This window comes from Stegastes partitus, unplaced genomic scaffold (genome assembly GCF_000690725.1).
Source record: "Stegastes partitus isolate 25-593 unplaced genomic scaffold, Stegastes_partitus-1.0.2 Scaffold75, whole genome shotgun sequence".
Classification (NCBI taxonomy): Eukaryota; Metazoa; Chordata; class Actinopteri; family Pomacentridae; genus Stegastes; species Stegastes partitus.
In genome coordinates this window covers 387691-394739 of record NW_007577806.1, presented here as the reverse complement: position 1 = coordinate 394739, position 7049 = coordinate 387691, and positions in this window count along the sequence as shown.

Genomic DNA, 7049 nt, shown 5'->3' with positions numbered 1-7049 from the left:
CGTCACATAAGAATAAGAGTGTAACAATCCAGAGGGTGATGTGATGTGTGTCTAAAAAGACATTTAGGTGTTTTAAACAGTACTTTCCTGGTGGAGATAATGAGCTGCTGACAGTCTGACAGTGAGTATATCTTTCCAACTAAAGCATGTCAGGAACAACATGATGGGGAGATTGAGCTATATGAGTTTGCACTTTCAGTTTATGTGACACTGTGCTTGTCCTCATTCGTTATCATGATTATTGTAATGGCAAAAGCGTTTTCACTTCCCTCTTAGTCAACACCTGTACTCCTGAAATGAAAGTCTGCAACTCAGACCCCTCTTTTGTGGCATTGCTGAGGCCTTCATACGTCCAGGCACAAATGTAAAATGCTGCTTTTAGCGTTATGCTCGTATATGATGGCCTCATGTTACATCATCAGAAATAATGAAAGCAAAGCAACCAATTTAGAGACCGTTTTAATGAAACATTTTTGAAAGAGACAAGAAGTTTTTTCATTTGCTACCTTACCAATAGTTGATATGTGATGGCTTTTACCACTTAAATATCTGTAACGTATATAAAACTATTAGATTACAGCAAGCAGCCAGCTAGCCGAGCTTAGCATGCAGGCTGTAAACAGGGATAATCTAAGTACTGTTCCCAGTCAAGAAATAGTTTGTCAATATAAAGCTACTACACAATTCTTTCACATTCACCTTTAATGTTTGCCCCTGTTTGTTGAAGAACACTTAATTGATATACAAGACTGGACTGATACCACTCTCATCTGTCAGTCAAATAAGAAGCTAGCTTAGCTTAGCTTAGCTTAGCTTAGCTTAAAGACTTGATGCAGGTATGGCTCATGTTTCTCCTATTTCCATTCTGTGTGAAGGCTAATCTAATTCCTGGCTCTATCTTTACCACATCTACTGAATATGAGAGTGGTATCAGTCATTTTATCCACAGTAAGCTGTTTTCTATGAGCACATAAGACATAAAGGTTTTTCATTTTAGCCCATATGCTAAATTTTACAGTGTTAGACTGCGATGGTTAAGTTAGGAAGATAAAAAAAAATAGTGCTTGCTGTATTCTCCAACTTTAACTAATCAGCATCCAGCCTTGCATAGCAGTTTTTCAGGAGCATTTAGAAGTACCTCCTTCAGAGGACTTACTTTTTCCCCCTAAAAACCTTCCTGTATGAGGTTCTCGAGGAGTGGTTCCTGTGGTCAGAGCACAAGGGTTTGTCATACTAACACAGCCCACAGGTTCCTGCAGTGGAAAACGGCTGTTTTCATCAAGCAGCAGTTCTCTCTGCTCAAATTTCATCATCAGCAACATACATTTTCCCACATAGGCTAACAAAGCTCAGTGCTCTTTGTCCTATGTGCTCACAGAACTGGAGTTAGATCCACTTACTGCTAGTTGTAGTTATTTTGGCGCACTTGGTGTTAACGTCGTGGTTGAAGCCGTCGGATCCTACACCACAATGGAAAGAGAAAGACTGAAATGTCCGGTTACAAGGTCATTCTTGTAAATGTGCACACCTCAAGTTCCTTCAGCGGAAAACCACCTTGTGCTTAATCTAACTAAATAATTCTTCTGGAAAATTTCCAAAATATAAATGAATAATAATAAATAACCCTCTTTGCTAAACAATTGGTTCAGAATAACCAAAGTGGCTCAGTGAATCCTAAACACCCATGACAACACCCTGACAGTCAACATTTTGGGGAACAGAGTTCACTTTGAAACAATATACAGACGAAGGGATAATCGGACAGCAATGAGGAAAATATTTTTAGAAACCAAGTATCTTAATGAGGTTTTAGCACATGATATGGTTGAATTTAGAAGTCATCCGTTACACAATAAAGGAAATGTAGTGACTGCAGTCGCTACTGTTAAGCAATAGAATTTAAGTGGTTATGATATTTAACACAAACACGTCCAGTCTTTTATCATTTTTTATTTTCAATTCATAACTTTGGAAAACCATACAGAACCGTCATATATGAATCATACATTGTGGATTATACCAAACCAAATATCAAAGTTAATCCTAAACCGCTAAAGGTGTTTAATGTCCAGGTTTAATACTCTTGTAGTTTCGAAGATGAATATTTCTTCATTATGATCTTTTGCAAATCTTTGCTTCACAACTTTGGTTCCTTCAACTGAATGTAGCGTCATAACACTACTTTCATGAAACTTGTCAACTCACATTCTTATTTGGATCAAATGTCCCTGGTGTTTGTAATCAGAAACTGATGACAATCTGCCTCATGCCTTTGTAATGGCGTTAATGAGAAATAGATAAAATCTTTGAAAAACACTGGGCAAGGCAGTGAATTTTGGTTAGCGGGTATGACGTACACTTCTGACACATCTGAAACTGAATATTACCTGAAATCTTTTGAGTCAGAATACGGTTCTTGGGAATATTCAGGGTCTTGCTCTGTGGCTCATAAGCAGAGCAGGTGCTTGCTGACATGACACAAATCCCAAACCCACAGACTGAAGAACAGACTTTTTAAACATTAAGGACTGCTGGAAGATAATGAGATGACCTGCATTGAACAAACTATATTAGGACAAATTACTCTCTTAAACAAAACAACAAAGCTGTAAATTTGCACGCCACATTTCAGAAAAAGAAGGGAATGTGTGAGGCTGTGAGCTAAAAGCTATCGTCAGCTGCATTCCCCACAGTAACAACGTTAATATTAAGCATGCAATCATATACGAAACAGAGTACATGCAACAGCAGTGAGTACAGCCCTGTTCAGCTGCAAGTGAAGTGATTAAACATTGTGTCAACTTACAGGAATTGCATTATTTCTAAGTTAGTCAGTCGAGTGTTTTCTCCTAGAAAGACTATATTAAAATTACAGACCCCAAAGCAGAAACTCAGTGCAACAACGGGGAATGCACCTGTGATCCACGACACACAAATTAGAAAACATAAGTGAAAATTGAGTGCACCTTCAATTTCCAGTCAGCCTCCTGCATGAACACGGTTAAAGGATCATGCACTCATAGATATGTACAATAAAGGCCTTTAGTACATATATCTATGGGTGTACTCATTTCTGCTGCATTCTATACAGTTGAAGCTGCCTGCGTAGCTAAAAACAATAACTTCAAAATGTGTAACTCTACAGACTTTTAAAGTAAAAGAAAAGACAACCAGTGATCACAACCTTGGCATAGCTTTACTAGCATTGATTCACATATGTGAGTATTATTCTAAATGCAGTTATAAAGAATCCATGGGTTTCATTTTTACATCAGTGCTGTTCACATTTTCATCACAATAAACCAATGAATGCTGCTAGGGCACAAATCAATGTTCTGATTGTAATCTTGTTTCTTGGAAAATAATGCCTTTCGGTGTCAACAAGGTACTTTACAGTCAATGTGTCCTGAAGCGTCATTACCAAGGAACCCAGGATGTATTACACTGGAGATGTTTGTTTTCTCTTGTATTGGGAGACTGAAAAGAAATGCTGTATGTAGCTTCCTTCCTGTCTTGTTGTACAGAACCACAGTGAACCCTGATTTCACCTCAGAGCACAGGATACCGTCTACAATCCGCTACACAGGCCACCGGTTTTGGTTCACCCTTCACCCATTGCTATTAAACTTGCAGCTTCATCATCGTTTGTAATTTTGACTCAGATGACCTTCTGAACCAAAAGTTCAAGTTAGAATCAGCTGGTGTTCCCAAAAATGTCTAATAGTGGCATTTAACCTCAAGAAGCAAATCCCTTTGTCTCTGTTTTGGTCTGCTGCTAAAACCTTCCACTGTGTTCACCAGTTAGTTTCTATTTTTGTCAAATGAGGCAAAACCAAAATGGTAAAGTGTCAGGAACTAAAAACCAAAACAATGAGCTGAGAGAGGCTAAAACAACCCTGTAGGGACGGTGAGGGATATTTTATTATGGCTTATTTTGGTGCAGCTTTAATTTTTTTTGGTGATCTTAGACAAAAAAACAAAAAAAATAAATCTCAAAGAAAATGTCATGTGAATTTTGTGCCTTTCAAACTAATTCAGCTGGCTGGGAAGACAATGGAAACAAACAAACAGAATACGTGTCTGTTAGATGTTTTTCTTTCAGATGAACTTGAGGGGATGCACACAATGTGCTGGTTCCTGTAAAGCTTCTGTTACTTCATGTTCATTTTGTCAGAGCATTGACATTAAGACATCTGAATTAGCATGGCGTAACTTCGGTCATGACATTAGTTCATTTAGATTAAAATCTGTGTGTTGGTTAATCCAGAAAAAAAGTACTGACAGCACATTGTGTTCTATAGCAGCGGGCTGGAGTGTGCTAACAATGAAAACTGTTTGTGGGACAGATGCATTGGCCTCTCCTGGTCAAGCAGAACACTTTTGGTCCACAACTCAACACATTACATTTTTATTTTTTTATTTTTACAATTAGAATCAGAATCCGTTTTATTGTCAGTTTACATTGTATAATGAAATTGCACGACTTTGCTCTTTATATACAAATAACAGTGATATGTACAGAAAATATAACAGTTTAGCTAAACCCAGCTACAGATCAGTGTGAGTCAACCCTGAACTCAGATGTTTAATTGTAAATCCTTAACACACCATTCTTGAAAACAGATTCAACTGTTGTAACTAAATCAATTTCATTCAAACTTGTGCCATAACTGTAATGATTTCTAGTCCAATGGTGCAAAATCCCACATCCTCCTCGTGATAGATTTTATTTTTATTTATTTATATACGTGTTTTACAGTTTTTGAGGCTGTTCCGTGTGTGGCTGTGAACGCACAAGTCGGCAATATTGTTGTATTTCACACAGTACAATGACAATGCGGGCTTTCTGTTCTATTCTCAGTGACAGAGTATTGCAACATCAAATCCAAGATAAAAAAAAAAACACGAAGTCTCACATGACTAGAGCAGTGAAGTAATTAACCAGGATATTTCATTTCTGCAAGGAGCTGCAAACTTCCCACCATATAAACAACTGCACGGGCAGATGTGTGCACGTGCAGCGTGTTGTGTCTGTGTGCACAGCTACGTTGTGTATACACAGACAGTTTGTCCTCGATGCTCGCCGCTCGAGCATCTTTCAATATTTCCTCACCATGTCCTGGAAAAGGCAAGCTAGACCTGTTTAGCCACCTATTTCCAGTAATGCCCCTCCTCTGCTGCTCTGTCTCCTCCCCCTCTCGCTCCCCCTTCCTTTTGCAAACTCACTGCAAATGGTTGCTGACGCCTGGTCACGCTCCACCTGAATGAACGTGCTACTAGCTCACCAAATTAGGCAGGGTTACTACAGTGCAGCCTCGTCATCAGTGCACTCAGCCCGCAGTGCACTCGCACAGCGAATCACTGACAATAGAAAGCTAGATTTTAATGTCAGGGTCTCTTATACATTTATCTGCATACTTTTGGGCAACTCTCTCTATACATATTGACATGTATATTTCATTTTGTATATAAGCACCTGAAAAGTTCTTAACAAATTAAAACAAATCAGACTTTTTAAAAAGCTTGTTGTGATGACTCTGTGTACAGGATTGGCACCTTATGCATTAATTTGCTTTACATAATGATTCTTTATTGATGTAACATAACAAAATATCTCTTCCAGAATCAGTTTATATGTATTTTTAAACTCTCTAAAGTAAAGTCATCATGTGTCAAGTCTGCATTCTGGCTCCAAAATGTCTTGTTTTGTCTCCTTCTGAATTAACTGAACGATGCCTAAACAACATCAGGACTACCTATAGTCTTCTTTTCCACGTGAAAAAAAAAAAAACACCCTGAGCCGAGACTTGAAATATGGAGCACAGTTATTGCTTTCATTCTCTGATCCTACAATTTGCAAACTTCCTGCAGCACATTTTAATTATAGGTATTGTGCCTTATGTGTTGCTAGAATGGCTCCTTGGCAAGACCTAACCCATGTTTCAGAGCAGGGAAAATCCCACGAAGCTCTTACTGTGAATGTTTGACCAGTCACAGAGTTTACCTGTGTGCTCCAGAGTGTTCAATAGATGTGTGTGTGGCCCCATTGTTTTTACAGATCTTATTTTATCGGTGCGTGTGCTAATCCATAAAGAAGAAGAAGAAGAAGAAGAGGAAGAAGCGCTGCTGTAAATTGTGCACTGCAGCTACATATTTAAAACAGAATTGACTTTTTGACTTCTGTATTACATAAGATTGTATTACAGATTAATGCATGTTAAAAATACTCAACAGTAGGAGCCCAGTACACCTTTCATTACTGAGATGTTCCTATTTTATAATTGCAGCACTTCATATTTCCCCCATTATTGCTGATGACAGACTCAATCCTCCTCGTCATAGAAGATATCAGTGTTCTACAAATCTGGAGAGGCGTTCTGTCGTTCTACAGAGATCGTTCTTTTACGTTGTTCTTTGCTCAAAGACATGTCTCGCTTTGCCTTTCCCTTTAAAACTGTTCTATTGGCTTCAAGTCAGGAGGCAGAGTTCAACGGGTCATAATTTGTACCTTTTTCCCTTTCAAAAACAATTGTGTGGTTTTAGCACTTCTGCAGGCTGAAAAGTTCACGTGTCAGCCAGTATTTTGGTGCATTCACAGGCATCCGTGGGACTGCAATGATATGTGGCCGAGCGAGTACAATGACATTTAAAGATGGAACTTTTTTTTATTCTTTAGCAGAGTTTAGTACAGTTTTCTTGGACGCCACCTGTTGGTGTTACCATTGTTCAATGCCCGTCACACTGTGTGAACTGTCACAGAAATGTGCTCAAATAACGCCTATGCCGACTCTGAAGCACGTGCCTGTCTGTAATTTAGAGCCAGATTATGAACATTTTTTAGCAATTTTGGGCAGACGGCCCCCGCAGCTCCGATCAGCGGCTCTATGTATTCGTTCTATACCTCCTGATCACTGCTGCGACAGTGTTTCCACTGACTTTAGTCACTGATCTTCCTGTATCCTTCACCATCATTCTTTCCTAAGTTGTGTCAGTGACCATAGGTGTATTCATTCCATTGCACTGAGTTTCTATTTTCAGGCCTGTATTTT